The sequence below is a fragment of the Cyprinodon tularosa genome, unplaced genomic scaffold, assembly GCF_016077235.1.
Source record: "Cyprinodon tularosa strain WSP-4 unplaced genomic scaffold, ASM1607723v1 ctg1170, whole genome shotgun sequence".
NCBI classification, from domain to species: domain Eukaryota; kingdom Metazoa; phylum Chordata; class Actinopteri; order Cyprinodontiformes; family Cyprinodontidae; genus Cyprinodon; species Cyprinodon tularosa.
In genome coordinates, this window is record NW_024037971.1 from 85,649 (window position 1) to 103,434 (window position 17,786).

The following is a 17,786-nucleotide window of genomic DNA, read 5'->3' on the forward strand; positions in this document are numbered from 1 at the left end:
TGGGATTATTCACAGATTCAGCTGCAGAACCGGGTCAGGCTGGTTCCTGCCGGGTTTTCTGTTACATGTCGCCAAAACACTGCTTCATTCATAGAACACAGAAATATAAAGAAATAAGTGCTTTAAAAAAAGGTCAAATGTTGATGATAAAATGAGTGAAAGAGAAGCTAAAGTCCAAAAAGCAACATCAGAACATCTGCAGCGTTTTTAAAGTTTGGTAAAAGACAGTTTGGTTTTTCCCTGAAGACCAGAGGGAACATTTGTTCTCCTCGCAGCCACAAACACAACTCTGATGATCCAAGTCTACGTCCTAAATCACCAAGTTTCAAGGAAATCCAAGCTGCTCTAATCCCGGTGATTTCAGGTCCAAAGCTGCGGTTCTGCAGAGCCGGGCATGTTTGTCTGAGTAGGTCAGCACCAAGACTTTGACCACAGAGAAAAACATCAAGACAGAACCGTTCTGGATTCTCTGACACAGAATGACTCAGCAGAGACATTCAGGCGCTTTATTCTTTATTCTCTTTTCACTTTATTCTGCACTGATTCACTTTGCTTCACTTTTCGCTCTTATGTTTGCAAACAGGATTAATTAACAAAGAAATGAAACTGCAGCTACTAATGCCTCCATCTCTTCTTTCTGAAAACATCTCCATCATCAAGGCCTTCATGAGGATTTCATCTGTGATCATCATGTTTCTCTAGTTCAAAGACAACAAATATGATTTTTCTAGTCCAGGAACTCCTGCAGAAAATCTGTGTGATTATACAGAGGGAAATGTTTCAATATATAAAGAACATGATGGAAAACCATCCTCTTCATCACCGTGGAACAACAGCAATGTCTTTATAGAGAAATTAAGTTTCTTTTGTCTTTTCTGTAATTCCAAATACCAAAGTTCTTTTTCCATCACAAGACACTTTTTTCAACTACTAACAAAAAGTAAACCCAACAGTTCCATGGAAAACACTCAACAGTACCAGGAACAAACAGCAAACGGTACCAGGGACAAACAGCCAGAAGTACCAGGGACAAATACTCAACAGTACCAGGGACAAACAGCAAACAGTACAAGGGACAAAACCTTATAGTACCAGGGACAAACAGCCAATGGTACCAGGGACAAACAGCCAACAGTACCAGGGACAAACAGCCAGAAGTACCAGGGACAAAAACCCTACAGTACCAGGAACAAACAGCCAATGGTACCAGGGACACACACTCAACAGTACCAGGGACAAACAGCAAACAGTACCACAGACAAAAAGCAAACGGTACCAGGGACAAACAGCCAGAAGTACCAGGGACAAATACTCAACAGTACCAGGGACAAACAGCAAACAGTACCACAGACAAAAAGCAAACGGTACCAGGGACAAACAGCCAATGGTACCAGGGACAAACACTCAACAGTACCAGGAACAAAGACCCAACAGTACAAGGGACAAAACCTTATAGTACCAGGGACAAACAGCCAATGGTACCAGGGACAAACAGCCAACAGTACCAGGGACAAACAGCCAGAAGTACCAGGGACAAAAACCCTACAGTACCAGGAACAAAGACCCAACAGTACCATGGACAAACACCCAAGAGTACCAAGGACAAACACTCGACACTTCAAGGGACAAAGACCCAACACCACCAGGGAAAAACAGCAAACAGTACAAGGGGAAAACCCTCAACAATACCTGTAACAAAGACCCAACAGTACCAGGGACAAACACCTAACAGTACCAGGGACAAAAACCCAACAGTACCAGGGACAAAAACCCAACAGTACCAGGGACAAAAACCCAACAGTACCAGGGACAAAAAAAAAAAACTACAGTACCAGGGACATACACTCAACAGTACTAGGGACAAAGACCCAACAAAACCAGGGACAAACAGCCAACATGACGGAGGGCTCATTTTCCACGCGGAATGTCCACGATCACGCCCAATAAGCCCTTAAAGTGAAAATGAAAGACTGAACCAAATTACCTTACCTCATCAGATTGTGTATCACTATTGTCAATCATTTTCAATTTTTCAGTAAGGGCGCCACCATGTTCCAGTACCTCAAACTGTGACGTCACACGGTTGGTCGATGCTTCAGCTATTGAATACATTGGCTATAGCAGCTATACGTCACAACCATAGAACATTTAAAACATTTGGTTTGATGTAAGATGAAGCTGAAAAGCTCTGCTTTTCCTCAGAGTAGCTTTGCCTCGTCTGTTCCTGTTTGGCTGTGACGTCATCCTGGAAAGAAACATCGGCTGTGCTGCTTCTATCAACACCCTTGTTTATAGATGTTGGAGATCGGCCTGTTTTACAGTGTGGTCCTGTTTCTCTGACCGTGACTGAGTGGATGTGCTCTCTTCGTCCTCTGGCATGGGAGCTGCCTTGGAGCTCGTCTGCCTGGCTGTGTGTTTCCTGGACGGGGCCGCCTGTGGAGCTGGTTGACAGTTGCCTTTTGTATCTATGCTTCTTTTTCTATGTCTGCTTCTGTCTCCTTGAACCCCAGTCGGCCTCAGCAGATGGCCGCTCACACTGAGCCTGGTTCTGCTGGAGGTTTCTTCCTGTTAAAAGGGAGTTTTTCCTCTCCACTGTCGCTACAAGCATGCTTAGTGTGGGGGATTGTATTTGAGTCAATGAGTCAATGCAATCAACTGGTTTTCCTTAGATAGAAAACTTTGTATCAATTTGACTGTATGATCTGGTTGAACTGTAAAGTGCCTTGAGATGACATGTGTTGTGAATTTGGCGCTATATAAATAAACTGAATTGAATTGAATTGAATTGAAATGACTGTGAAGCGTCTAAATCTCAGTGCCTGGAGGCCGTTCACCGCGTGACTCCAGCCGTAGGGAGGAGAGAAGAGGCGGCTGATCTGTCCCTGAAATGTCCCTGAAATGTCCCTGAAATGTCCCTGCTATCCCACAGAACACCTGCTAGGATTTTTAGGCACAGGTACATATGTTTTGGCAACGTAACCTGGTGTGGCTGCTGTTCATGGATGCCCACGGTTATGGAGTCTATCTACTGAGGGAAGGCTGACCCAGACTGTACCATGCGGCGAGTTGATGTTTGGACATTTAGACCTCTGTGCAGAGAGGTGGAAACTTTGGAGGCATCCCTGAACAACCTCCGAGCAGAGACATGGAGCGACCGGCAGGTTGGTGAAGGAGAACAGGGACCTTAGGATAACCTGACAACCATGGAAACAGAGAACCACTGGAGAAGAACATTTCTCTCTTTCAAATGGGGATAAAGTTGGAGAACTTTAATGATGGACGTTTGTTTTGGAGATACAGTCACAGTTAATTATTTGATTCCTGTTATTGTCTCTGCTCTGCCAGCTTAGCGTGTTTTTGTTCCCTGTCATCAATGCTACGTTCACATCGCAAGCAGCAGAAGCAGCTGGTTTCCATGCAAAGTCAATGGTTGACGCACATTAAGGCGCAGCAAAAATTCCTGCCGCGCGTTTTGAGCAGCAGGAGCAGCAACTCATGAGACGCTGCTCCGCTGAGACGCTTCAGAAGCTGCAGCTGCTGGAAACATAGAACTTTAGCTGCTTGACATCAACCAATGAGAGAAGCTGATCTGGGAGCTGGCAGGGAGTCAGACGCAGCACTGCTGATGCAGAGCGCTATGATCACTCCTCTGAAACAGTTTATTAACGCCTAAATTAACTTCAAATGTAGAAACCTGCCGGCAGAATATGTTGGCTTTTATTATCCTGCTGCCTGCAGTTTGTAGCACAGACCTGAAAAACGCTAACATCTACTTCCAGCCGCCACCAACAGGAGGGGAAAACCCTGGAGAGGCGAGCGGGCCTGAGGCAGCTGCTGCTGGGGATTCCCAGTGACAGCGCAGCGCCGGTATGTGGGGGTCTGAGCGGCTCCCACAGAGAAATAATCTTTGAAGGCAGGATGGTAATCTGGATGAACTGACTGCACAGACCATGTTTTCAGGAGGACTTTCTCACTTCAACATAGATTCTAACTACTTTCTACCCGCTGATCACAGCTAATATAGCCGCCATTGTTCCAGGCAGAGAAAGGATGGGGGGGGGGATTGAAAAATGATTTCTAAACATCTGTACATTAAATGGTTTTAGGATTTTTCTGTTTCAGGGTCAGAGTTTGCTTTGATGTAGATTCCTGATGAATCTTTTCACTCATTTTTCTACCTGAACAGATTCACAGCTGGATTGATTTATTCTGATGAGTCATTAAATCTTTCTCCTTTATAACATCCTTTAAATAAATAAATTAAATGTATATATATCTTATGTAAATATCTTATGGTTCATTTATGTATTTTGTTGTATTTTTCTCCTGTATATAACTCAGGAATTTCTGATTGTGGAAACTGTGTTGGGACCCCCCAGGGGGCCCTGGCCCCCTCTATGGGAACCCCGGCCAATAGGCGTTCTAGACCAGAAGGGACCCGGTTCTGATGGAGGCTCATTTGAAAACCCAGCAGCTGCAGATTACAGGAACCCCCCCCCCAACCCCCATGTGTTGTTGGGGGGGGGGGGGGGGGGGGGGGGGGGGGGGGGCGTTAGAGCGTCTGACACCTGTGAGCGCTCTGAGCGGAGCAGCCAATCGGAGCGAGGAGATGAAGGATCCAGCTGTTCCAGCTGTTAGTCGCTCAGATCCAGGAATCTTCCTCACCTTCAGAAAAGCTCCTCCAACCTTCCAAACATCTGTGCTTCATCAACGGGGAAAAAACTGGAAACTGGAGACGCCGTAAAACACAAACCTCCGTTATTTATTAGCCTCCTCCTCATTCCAGCAGCAGCAGCTCCAAATAACGGGTCCAAATAGAAGAACTAGTTTAATCCAGGCAGAACCTCCCACCCAGTGACTCACACCTCGCCCAGTAAAACCAGTCAGCCTGGCATCCATACATTCCTCCAATTTGGCCAGCAGTTTGGAAAACAGCGTCGTCCTCAGATGTTCCACCCCTGGATCCCTGCAGGGAGGGGCTCTGCTGCTGCTGCTGCTGTGGAAACTTCTAGCTCTACACCAGAACCTTTCACCATTCCCAGTCCTACCAGTGGACTCAGCAGAAGCTCAGACAGGAAGGAGCATCTCTGCTGCTCCTCCTGAATGTGAGCCCAGAGCAGAGCGTCTCCTCCTGCTGGGAGCGCCGCCCTGCAGGCTCCCTCTGCTCCTTCACCTTTTGCCCTGGAGACGCTCTCACCACTTAAACACAGGTTTGGGTCGCGGCGCTAAACGCACAATCTCGTATATTTTACGGGGCATAAGCCAGAAAGTGCAGAGCTGTAATTATCACCCCCCCATCATGACTCACCCAGAGATGAAGCAGAACTTCTCCACCGTCTCTTTTTCTGAAGGATAAAGATACTGAGCTATGAAAGACTTCTGCTCATTCTCCTCCTGCTAGAAATCCTCGGACTCTCCCCCCCAAGGAAGGACGCTGAGCAGGGTGGAGGTAAGGACACTGAGACAGACGGAGGGACACGAGCAGCCTCCAGGTCTCCAACCAGAGGAGGTGTGGAGCAGAGTCCAGAGCTGGGGAGGAACAAAGTAGTGCTGGAGGGAGGCCATCCCTTCCTCTCCTCCCCCTTTCTCTGAAGGAAGGAGGGAAAAAATGCGGAGGGAGGGAGGGGTGCGGGGGGGCAAATGAAAGCCAGACACATCTCCCTGTTTGGTGAGGATCTGAGCAGAGCGAGCGATGATGTCACCAATCACCTTCCTCCTCTCCCTCTGCTCCCTCATCCTCACAGAGAAAAACTGAAGGAATCTCCTGACAGGAAACGTTCTGATGATCCGATCTGCCCTGAAGTTCCTTCATCAGAACCACCTGGAGGATCCAGGAGAACCTCCTTAGAACTCACAGGAACAGGAGAGAACCTGTGGAACATCTGGGCTGGAAATGCTGAGGCTGGAAGACAGAGAATAACATCTGCTGTAAATAATAATGAGTTCCCCAACAACCAACTAACGTTCTGCTTTTTACTTCCCACCCTCACCTGTACATCTCCATCTAATCTCCATCTCTCTCAGACAGAAACATCCAGATGTGAATTCAGAGCCAAACATCAGGATTCAGTGTGAGAATAAAGCCAAGGAGGGAAATGAAGGACATTCTGAGCGTTAGAGGAGTTTTGCTGAACAACCATCCATTTTCTATAGTAGATTGGTCTCACATAGAGTCACTGACTGGTCTTTCTTTGGACCAACCAATGAAACCAGAGGCCCCTGGATCCCCACATGCCAGCTGCAGGGGGAGGGACCCCAAACTGGTTCCAGTCCTCTTCCTCTCCCCAGCAGCGAAGCTTTCTGCTGAAAATGGTTGATATCTGTTTGCATCTGATCTCAGATGGTGAGTAAACAGCTTCTTTGGATCAAACCATCAGGATTTATCTCAAACATTCCTCCACAGAAATAAAGGAAAAACTTCAGTTCACTTCAAACAAACCAGTGACTGACTGGGAATGAGTCCAGTGCTCCTGCCATGAGGCCAGTAATGTATACATGTGAGCGTGTGTTTATATCCAGCTACTCGCTTTGGACCGCAGGCGGTTCTGAATGTCAACAGGAAGAGCTTCTCCGCAGCACTAACTGTCAAACCGACCCACAGAGCCGCCGCTGCGAGGCGCCGCCTGTTCCCACAGGTCAGAGGTCAGGGAGACAGGCACTGTTATGCTGTTGCTAGGCAACCTCTGCTGAGGGAAAATGAGCAGCGGCGAGTATCTGGACCAGAACCAGGAGAACCGGGTCAGAATCTGAACCTGAGCTCAGAGGTTACTGCCTCATGGTTTCCTTCCTCCTCCGTCACAAAGCAGCAGCTGCTTCCAGATGTCCACGCCAGCAGGAGATCCCAGCCTTCCAGCCTGCTGCTCATCATCACGCTTTGCTCCGTGTTCATTCTGCCGGCTGCCTGCTGCTGTCTGAAGATCAGAAACTGTCTGATATTTTCACCTGAAGAAGCAGGAAGTGGGAGGGGCTAACACAATATGGACGCTCTCATTTATTGATAAAAACTCCAGAGTCCAGCACAGAGGTGGAGGTGTCATGATCTGGGCCTTTGGTTTGCATGAGGACAGCATCAATGAGTGGTTCTTACATCGTTCAGACAACAAATGATCAAATCCAGTCATCTGTGTTATTATGACCAAATGTTCCTAATCTGCGATAAAGTTAATCTTTCTTTCTGCAGAACCAGAACCAGCGGTGCGTGTTTCAGAACCTTTAGACCGACTGATTCCTGGTGAAGATGGTTTTATCACCAAGCAGCATCTTCAACCTGATGATGTTCTCTTCTAGTTCTCTGGTTCTGGTTCTAGTTATCTGGTTCTCTGGTTGTGGTTCTGGTTCTAGTTCTCTGGTTCTAGTTCTCTGGTACTGGTTGTTTGTTACTCTGGTTGTGGTTCTTGTACTAGTTCTCTGGTTCTGGTTCTAGTTATCTGGTTCTCTGGTTGTGGTTCTGGTTCTAGTTCTCTGGTACTAGTTCTCTGGTACTGGTTGTTTTTTACTCTGGTTGTGGTTCTTGTACTAGTTCTCTGGTTCTGGTTCTAGTTATCTGGTTCTGGTTCTTTGGCGCTGGTTCTGGTTCTCTGGTTCTGGTTCTAGTTCTCTGTTTCTGGTTCTAGTTCTCTGGTTCTGGTTCTCTGGTTCTGGTTCTAGTTCTCTGTTTCTGGTTCTAGTTCTCTGGTTCTGTTTCTGGTTCTGGTTCTAGTTCTCTGGTTTTGGTTCTGGTTCTGGTTCTCTGGTCCTGGTTCTGGTTCTGGTTCTCTGGTTCTGGTTCTAGTTCTCTGGTTTTGGTTCTGGTTCTGGTTCTAGTTCTCTGGTTCTGGTTGTGGTTCTAGTTCTCTGGTTTTAGTTCTCTGGTTCTGGTACTAGTTCTCTGGTTCTGGTTCTAGTTCTCTGTTTCTGGTTCTAGTTCTCTGGTTCTGGTTCTCTGGTTGTGGTTGTGGTTGTGGTTCTCTGGTATTGGTTCTGGTACTGGTTCTCTGGTTCTGGTTCTGGTTCTAGTTCTCTGGTTCTGTTTCTGGTTCTGGTTCTCTGGTCCTGGTTCTGGTTCTAGTTCTCTGGTTTTGGTTCTGGTTCTGGTTCTCTGGTTCTGGTTCTGGTTCTAGTTCTCTGGTTCTGTTTCTGGTTCTGGTTCTCTGGTCCTGGTTCTGGTTATCTGGTTCTGGTTCTCTGTTTCTGGTTCTAGTTCTCAGGTTTTGGTTCTAGTTCTAGTTCTAGTTCTAGTTCGGCTAAATCAAAAAGTCAGTCTACATCCAACCCTCAGTCCGACCCAAGCCGCCCTGATGAGCTCTATTGTGTGGCCTGAGTCAGCCATAAGAGGAAACTCCAGGAAAAGGTCGCGGAGGAGAGGCTGCAGATCTGGTGTCCAGCTGAAGATCAAACATGCTGCACGGACTACTGGCTCTTCTCTCTCTGCCCGACGCTACCGCTGGTTACGACCGGTCCCTCTCCAGGAGGACGCCATTGGAACCGTGACGCCGCCTCCACCCCTGCTCCGGCCCGTCTGGGTCGAGCCTCCGCCGAGCCGCGATCCTGATGGAAGCGCTGCCCGGCGATCAGGATCATTCTCATCTTCCATGTCAACAACGGAGTTTCAGCTGAGCTGCTGGAACAGCTGGACACCGCAGCGTCAGCGTTGGCTACGACAAATCCCGTTGCGCCCAGTGAGTACGACAGTGACGTCATCAACATTGAGGTTTGGGTTGCTGAATGCGCGCTCCATTGCAAATAAAGCTCTCTCTCTTGGTGAACTCTTCTCCAGAGAAAGTCTGGATTTTATGTTCCTAACAGAGACTTGGCAAAAGGATGGAGAAATGTATGGACTTGCTGCTGTGTACCAGGACAGGTACAGATGCAGAATAACTGAAACTGAACTTTTTTACTCGTTCGAACTGGAAATGCTGAAAAGTAGTCTTTCAAACACTTTTTATAGCATCTTGATCTACCGCCCTCCTGGCCCTGCTGGTGTTTTTATCAGTGAATTTAATAATTTTTTATCCTCTCTCATTAAACTGGAGAGAGTTTTAGTTCTTGGGGATTTTAACTTGCATTTGGATGATGATACATCCAACCCAGCAGTGGAGCTTTTATCTTTGATGGAATCATTCGGATTTAGACAACATGTATCAGGACCCACCCACAATAAGGGTCATACTTTAGACTTCGTCTTCTCACTTGGCCTCCATGTTACAGATGTCCGTGTCCAGGATGTCCACCTGAGTGATCACTACTGTATCTTCTTTAACTTAAATGCTCCTCCTGAGCTTAGGCCAGCCCCTACAAAGGCTAAAAGAAGGATCATAACAGAAGCTACAGCTGAAGGATTCTGTGCTCTGTTTGATTCTCGTGGTCTTCAGGAATGTGTGGATGTCAATGATCTCTTGCACCTTTTTAATTTTCAATGTGCCAAAATTTTAGATCAAATTGCCCCTTTTAAGACAAAAAATGCTGCCCATACACAGATGTGTCCTTGGATAAATGAACGTATTCTGGACTTTAGAAGGCTGTGCTGCAGAACCGAACGTCTGTGGAAGTCCACAAGACTTGAGGTCCACAGACTTTATCTTAAAGACCTCATTTCTTCTTTGAACGATATGCTGAAAGAAGCAAGATCTAAGTACTTTCAGCATTTGATTGCATCTAATAAAGGAAACCCGAAGGTGTTGTTTGACACTATAAACTCCCTTGTGTCTCATGCTAGTTCTGCCACCTCCGTGCTTTGCCAAGCAGATAGGAACGACTTCCTTTACTTTTTTACTGAAAAGGTCAGAAACATCAAGACTAAAATCCCACCTTCTTCTTACTCTCTCTCAGCTAGTGTTGCACTGCCCTCACAAGCCTGGTCTTCATTTAATTCAGTGTCCTTGGCAGACATTGCTGAATTATCTGCTAAAATGACCCCCACCGCTAATTTGCTTGAGGTCCTCCCCTCCAAGCTTTTTGGAAATGTCTTTGACTCAGTCGGACCATGGGTCACCAGACTGTTTAATATGTCCTTGTCTTCTGGTGTGTTCCCCAGCTCCTTTAAACATGCCATAATAGAGCCAAGACTTAAGAAGCCCAGCCTGGACCAGTCAGAACTTAAAAACTATCGGCCAATATCTAAGCTCCCTTTTCTGAGCAAAATACTGGAAAAAGTGGTAGCTAACCAACTGACATCCTTCCTTCAGACCCATAACATCTACGACAAGTTTCAGTCAGGGTTTCGGAAACACCACTCTACTGAAACAGCCCTGCTGAAAGTGTCTAGTGACATCATGATGTCTGCAGACTCCGGAAGCTGTACGGTACTGGTCCTGTTAGACCTGTATGCAGCTTTTGATACGGTCGACGACTCCATCATGATAAACCGGCTGCGGGATTGGGTGGGAATGACAGGTCCAGTTTTGGAGTGGTTTACTTCCTACTTAGCTGGTAGGAGCTTCAGTGTGGCAGTCAATGACATGATGTCTGAGCGGGGAGATCTCCAGTATGGTGTTCCACAGGGCTCAGTCCTGGGACCACTTCTCTTCTTACTTTATCTCCTCCCTCTTGGCCAGATTATCCAGCAGCACAGTGATGTGGCATATCATCTTTTTGCTGACGACATACAGCTGTACTGCTCCTTTAAAACCTCAGAGGTCCACAAATTACACTCTCTGATAAACTGTCTGTCCCGGATTCAGCAGTGGTTAAACGACAACTATCTCGCACTGAATACCGAAAAGACTGAGACACTCATTATTGCTCCTGACAGTGCCATCCCTGACATTAAACAGCACCTGGGTGATCTATGTTCCTCAGCCAAATCCAGTCTGCGTAATCTTGGAGTGATTTTCGATGAGGGGATGTCCCTTGCGCTACACTCAAAACAACTGATCAGGAACTGTTACTTCCATCTGCGCAATATCTCCAAGGTAAGGAAAATCCTCTCTCACGATGATTTGGAGAGAATCATCCATGCCTTCGTCTCTTCAAGACTGGATTACTGTAACAGCCTGTTTACCTGTCTGAGCAAGAAGGAGCTGGGTCGCCTACAAATTGTCCAGAACTCTGCTGCAAGACTCCTGACCCGTACAAATAGGACAGCCCATGTAACTCCTCTCTTGAAGTCCCTACATTGGCTTCCTGTTGCTTCCAGGATAAAGTTTAAAATCCTGGTCCTTAATTTCAGGGCCCTTCATGGACAGGCGCCCGGCTACATGACAGGTCTGATCCAGCCGTATACGTCGGTCCGTAGTCTACGGTCTACAGGTCAAAACCTGCTTATGGTTCCTCGGACCCGTTTTAAAACCCAAGGAGACCGGTCCTTTAAAGCGGTGGCACCCTGTCTTTGGAATGAACTCCCCCTGTCCCTGCGCTCTCTGGACTCGGTGGACATCTTTAAAAAACAGCTAAAAACACACCTGTTTTCACTAGCCTTCCAAAGCACATAGCCTGTTGTTTTATTCCCTTATTTATTATAGCTTTTATTGCATTCTATCTGTTTTCCTTGTGTTGTTTTTATGTTATCATGTGAAGCACTTTGTGACTTTGTCTGTGAAAAGTGCTATACAAATAAAGTTTACTTACTTACTTACTAGTTCTCTGTTTCTGGTTCTAGTTCTCTGGTTCTGGTTCTCTGGTTGTGGTTGTGGTTCTGGTTCTCTGGTATTGGTTCTGGTACTGGTTCTCTGGTTCTGGTTCTGGTTCTAGTTCTCTGGTTCTGTTTCTGGTTCTGGTTCTCTGGTCCTGGTTCTGGTTATCTGGTTCTGGTTCTCTGGTTCTGGTTCTGGTTCTAGTTCTCTGGTTTTGGTTCTGGTTCTGGTTCTCTGGTCCTGGTTCTGGTTCTAGTTCTCTGGTTTTGGTTCTGGTTCTAGTTCTCTGGTTCTGGTTCTCTGGTTCTGGTTCTGGTTCCCGTTCTCTGGTTCTGGTTCTAGTTCCCTGGTTCTGGTTCTGGTTCTCTGGTTGTGGTTGTGGTTGTGGTTCTCTGGTATTGGTTCTGGTACTGGTTCTCTGGTTCTGGTTCTAGTTCTCTGGTTCTGTTTCTGGTTCTGGTTCTCTGGTCCTGGTTCTGGTTATCTGGTTCTGGTTCTCTGGTTCTGGTTCTAGTTCTCTGGTTTTGGTTCTGATTCTAGTTCTAGTTCTCTGTTTCTGGTTCTAGTTCTCTGGTTCTGGTTCTCTGGTTGTGGTTGTGGTTCTGGTTCTCTGGTATTGGTTCTGGTACTGGTTCTCTGGTTCTGGTTCTGGTTCTAGTTCTCTGGTTCTGTTTCTGGTTCTGGTTCTCTGGTCCTGGTTCTGGTTATCTGGTTCTGGTTCTCTGGTTCTGGTTCTGGTTCTAGTTCTCTGGTTTTGGTTCTGGTTCTGGTTCTCTGGTCCTGGTTCTGGTTCTCTGGTTCTGGTTCTAGTTCTCTGGTTTTGGTTCTGGTTCTGGTTCTAGTTCTCTGGTTCTGGTTCTCTGGTTCTGGTTCTGGTTCCCGTTCTCTGGTTCTGGTTCTAGTTCCCTGGTTCTGGTTCTGGTTCTCTGGTTGTGGTTGTGGTTGTGGTTCTCTGGTATTGGTTCTGGTACTGGTTCTCTGGTTCTGGTTCTGGTTCTAGTTCTCTGGTTCTGTTTCTGGTTCTGGTTCTCTGGTTCTGGTTATCTGGTTCTGGTTCTCTGGTTCTGGTTCTAGTTCTCTGGTTTTGGTTCTGGTTCTAGTTCTAGTTCTCTGTTTCTGGTTCTAGTTCTCTGGTTCTGGTTCTCTGGTTGTGGTTGTGGTTCTGGTTCTCTGGTATTGGTTCTGGTACTGGTTCTCTGGTTCTGGTTCTGGTTCTAGTTCTCTGGTTCTGTTTCTGGTTCTGGTTCTCTGGTCCTGGTTCTGGTTATCTGGTTCTGGTTCTCTGGTTCTGGTTCTGGTTCTAGTTCTCTGGTTTTGGTTCTGGTTCTGGTTCTCTGGTCCTGGTTCTGGTTCTAGTTCTCTGGTTCTGGTTCTAGTTCTCTGGTTTTGGTTCTGGTTCTGGTTCTCTGGTCCTGGTTCTGGTTCTGGTCCTCTGGTTCTGGTTCTGGTTCTAGTTCTCTGGTTTTGGTTCTGGTTCTAGTTCTCTGGTTCTGGTTCTCTGGTTCTGGTTCTGGTTCCCGTTCTCTGGTTCTGGTTCTAGTTCCCTGGTTCTGGTTCTCTGGTTCTGGTTCTGGTTCCCGTTCTCTGGTTCTGGTTCTAGTTCCCTGGTTCTGGTTCTCTGGTTCTGGTTCTGGTTCTGGTTCTCTGGTTCTGGTTCTGATTCTCTGGTTCTGGTTCTGGTTCTGGTTCTGGTTCTCTGGTCCTGGTTCTGGTTCTAACTGGGTCATAATGAGTGCTGAGAGGCGTTGAACAGACCCGGTGTTTCATTGCAGTTGGTTTCCATGGTTCTAACAGGAACAAACTGCTCAGAGCTGATTTCATCCTCCACCCAAACATAAACAGGTGGGAATGAGTCACCTCCACTCCTCTGAGACATGAAGGAACTATTTCTACCCATCAAGGTGAAACACTGTGGTTTGGTCGTTCAGTGGGAGCTGTAGCTGCGTGCAACCATTAGAAACATGAGGCGTCTCTGTCCAGCTGTCTACAGGTGAGTGGAGGGGTCCAACCTGGACAGAGAGGGGGGGTCACCCTGGACAGAGAGGGGGGGTCCATCCTGGACAGAGAGGCAGGGTCCATCCTGGACAGAGAGGCGGGGTCCAACCTGGACAGAGAGGGGGGGTCACCCTGGACAGAGAGGGGGGGTCACCCTGGACAGAGAGGGGGGGTCCATCTTGGACAGAGAGGCGGGGTCCATCCTGGACAGAGAGGAGGGGTCCATCCTGGACATGACCATCGCATGTCCATCGCAGGGCAACACATAGACAAACAGGACAATCAACCATTCACTCAGACCTAAGGAGAATTTAGAGAAGCCATTTAATCTAACATCATGTTTTTGGACAGTGGGAGGAAGCTGGAGTACCCAGAGAGAACCCATCCATGGTCAGGACAGGGGCAAGAATCAAGCCTAGAGCCTTGTTGTTGCAGGGCGGCAGTGCGACCCACTGCCCCACCATGCAGCTCTCCTTAGACTTCCTTCAGTAATGAAGCTCTCTGGTTCTCACTGCTGCACCCTCTCGTTGAGCCCTTAATGCCATGCTAGTTGTGTCCACGGTATTCCACGCCTAATGAGACATCTTCATCGCTCTATCATCACCTGAGCAGGAAGCTGTGATTGGCTGTCTGTGGAAGCTATGATGAAGTTCAGCTCTGCAGTAGAGCTTTGATAGCAGATCATGAACACCGTTAATCAGACCGCCTGACTGCATGAATCCAGGATTCACACCATGAAATTGGTGAAAACTTCCTGCAGCGCTGGCGGGACCCGGAACCTGCCAGGGGACCCAGCAAGAAGCAGTTACCATGGTAACTGTGGTGTGATTGCTTTGCTAAAAGCAGACCTCCTGTTAAACTACGTTCTCTTAGCTTTGTGAAGAGGGCCCCAGGAAGAACATGAAGCCGGATGGAAATGATTAGCGGCGTGTTCTGCTCAGACCTAAAGCAGACCTCAGGAACGACCGAATGTCGTGTGAAAAGGATCGAATTCAGCTGAACATGAGGAGGGCCTTTGAAGACTAGTGGAAACTCAGCTTGACTGAAATCAGCAAAGAAAAACCTCCGAAATGTGTTCCTGCGGCGCTCCAGCAGGGACCAATTAGCATGGCTCAGCACAGAGAACCGGGTTCTGACAGGACCCGGTTCAAAAGTCCACCACGAGTCTGCAGAGGATTCACATGAAAGGCAGCCGCTGAGCTGTTTGCTTCTTCTCTGCATGAACATGTTCCTCTTTAGGGAAAGCAGAGTTTGCATGTTTCTGACCCAGAAGGTCCAGTTAACGGCTCCTCTGTGGGGACTCTGCTGATTAGCTTTGGGCTAAAGTTGGTTCTAACAGGAACTGATCCAAAGCGCCGTCGTTTTATTGAAAAGATCCGGTTCTGATGTTCAGGAACAGTCCAGGAACCAAACTAGCTGCAGCAACAGCCTGACAGAACCAGACAGTACCTTCAGGCTGGACAGGCAGCGGTCCACCTGGAGAACGGTCAGACAGTCACACCAGATGTTTGGAGGGGAGGGGTCACTGGTCTCCATCTTCTTCCATTTCCCCAGATGTTCTCCAGCAGAACAATGAGGAACCCGAACTGGTTCTGGAACGGATTGGTCTGGCTTTATGGGATGGTCCTTCCAAAGCTCTGACCTAAAAACAGAACCTTCAGAGTCCAGAGACCAACCCAGCCAGGTCAAACAATATGATGTCAGAAGCTCTTTAATGGACCAGAAGGTCTGAGTTTGAACTTTGACCTTAATTATGTCAGAGAAAAAAATACTTTTTAGAAAATATGATTAGAAAATTAATACCTGTGGACTAAATGTTTACAGTGAGAGAATGAGATGCAGAACTGTGAGGGTTTTTTAGCGCTGATGGTACCAGAGTCTGAACCTGAAAGTGCTGCCAGGTCCGAGTCGAGGAAAACATGGAATCTGTGTGGATCTGCAGGGATTGAACTTTCACCCCTGGCAGTCGGTCAGAGGACTCTTCATTTCCTGAAGCGTTCTGGAAATGAGTCCAGATGTGGAGCAGAGTTTAAAAGCTGCTCCCTGAAGCGAAACTGAAAGCTCAGCGAAGGCTTCAGTCCACCGCCTGAATAAAACATTTCACCTTTTATAACAACTTACCAAAGGAAAACTCTGTATTCATGGACAAGAGTCAAAGGGTCAGAACCTTCACTGTTTGGACCTGAAACTAAATCCTGACTAGAATACAAATAGCTTCTTAACCTTCAATTTAACGTAGAAATGAGAGAAGTAGAAGGATTTAATATTTGGAAAAAATATTCGTCTAATTAATTCGTCAACAGAAATTTTTTCAAAGGTCTATAATTTAAAACCTTTGAATCTGACCCTGAATCTGACCCTGGATCTGACCCTGAATCTGACCCTAAATCTGAGCCTGGATCTGACCCTGGATCTGACCCTGAATCTGACCCTGGATCTGACCCTGAATCTGACCCTAAATCTGAGCCTGGATCTGACCCTGGATCTGACCCTGAATCTGACCCTGGATCTGACCCTGAATCTGACCCTAAATCTGAGCCTGGATCTGACCCTGGATCTGACCCTGAATCTGACCCTGAATCTGACCCTAAATCTGACCCTAAATCTGACCCTGAATCTGACCCTAAATCTGAGCCTGGATCTGACCCTGGATCTGACCCTGGATCTGACCCTGAATCTGACCCTGAATCTGACCCTGAATCTGACCCTAAATCTGAGCCTGGATCTGACCCTGGATCTGACCCTGGATCTGACCCTGGATCTGACCCTGAATCTGACCCTGAATCTGACCCTGGATCTGACCCTGGATCTGACCCTGAATCTGACCCTGAATCTGACCCTAAATCTGAGCCTGGATCTGACCCTGAATCTGACCCTGAATCTGACCCTGGATCTGACCCTGAATCTGACCCTAAATCTGAGCCTGGATCTGACCCTGGATCTGACCCTGAATCTGACCCTGAATCTGACCCTAAATCTGACCCTAAATCTGACCCTGAATCTGACCCTAAATCTGAGCCTGGATCTGACCCTGGATCTGACCCTGGATCTGACCCTGAATCTGACCCTGAATCTGACCCTGAATCTGACCCTAAATCTGAGCCTGGATCTGACCCTGGATCTGACCCTGGATCTGACCCTGGATCTGACCCTGAATCTGACCCTGAATCTGACCCTGGATCTGACCCTGGATCAGTCCTAATCTGTGCTGGGCCATCGCTCCAGCATTCTGGATTCTTTCCTCCTGTTTTCTCCGCTTTGCTCCTAAACTCATCTGTAGTCGGTTCCTCTCTTCCTTCGTTCTCCTCATAAAACAGGGAGAACAATAGGAGTTCTACTGAAATCCCTGCAGAGCCGTAAACGAGCCTGATTGGATGGAGAAGCAGTAAAACCGTGTGCTGAAGCGACCCTTTGTCGTGCCATGAGCCTCAGCGCTGCTCTACATGCCAGAGCTCTGACAGATGCAGCAGATGTTGCAGTGGTGTGTCTGTGTGTGTGTGTGTTTCTGCTTTAGTATCAAACTGAGGACAGTTTGCTGGTCCTCACTTCTGCTTTCCTGTTGGTCAGGTTTAAGACTAAGGCTGGAGTTTAGTTCAGGTTCAGGTTATTGTTAGTGTTGGCAGAAATGACTGAAGGTTAATGGCAGTAAACTCAGTTCTAACTTACATTCTGGTAATGTTTGTGTTTCTGCATCCAGGTGTTAAACTGCTTACAGATGATGAGGGAAGGAGAGTCCCGACTGAAGTCCTGGCTGTGTGTGTCTGGGGGGGGGGGGGGTTAATCAAGATGGCGCTGTGCTCCCCTAATGGGTCAATGGACACACTGAGAGTAAAGGAGGCAGGAGCAGGATGGTCAGGAGGAGGTCCTGATTGAGGGCAGAAAGAAAGAGGTTCTACTGTGTAGAACCAAGATGGAGACAAAACCAGACTACTGGGACAAAGTCCTCTGGACAGACAGATAGATGTTGGATCAGGATGGACAGAACCATGATGGATGGAACCAAGATGGACGGGACCATGATGTCAGCACGGTGGGGGAGGGATGATTATTGGGGCTTGTTTCATTAACACAGCATAGATATTCCTCTTTGAAGATGTAACAGACTGATAAAGTGGGACAGAAAGGACACTCTGGGGTTCCTGGTTCTAATCCTGCCATCTCTATTTGGTCAATTAGGATTAATAAAGCCTCTAAAACACAAAAGTTAAACCAGATGAATCCATCTAGAGAGCAAAAAGAAGA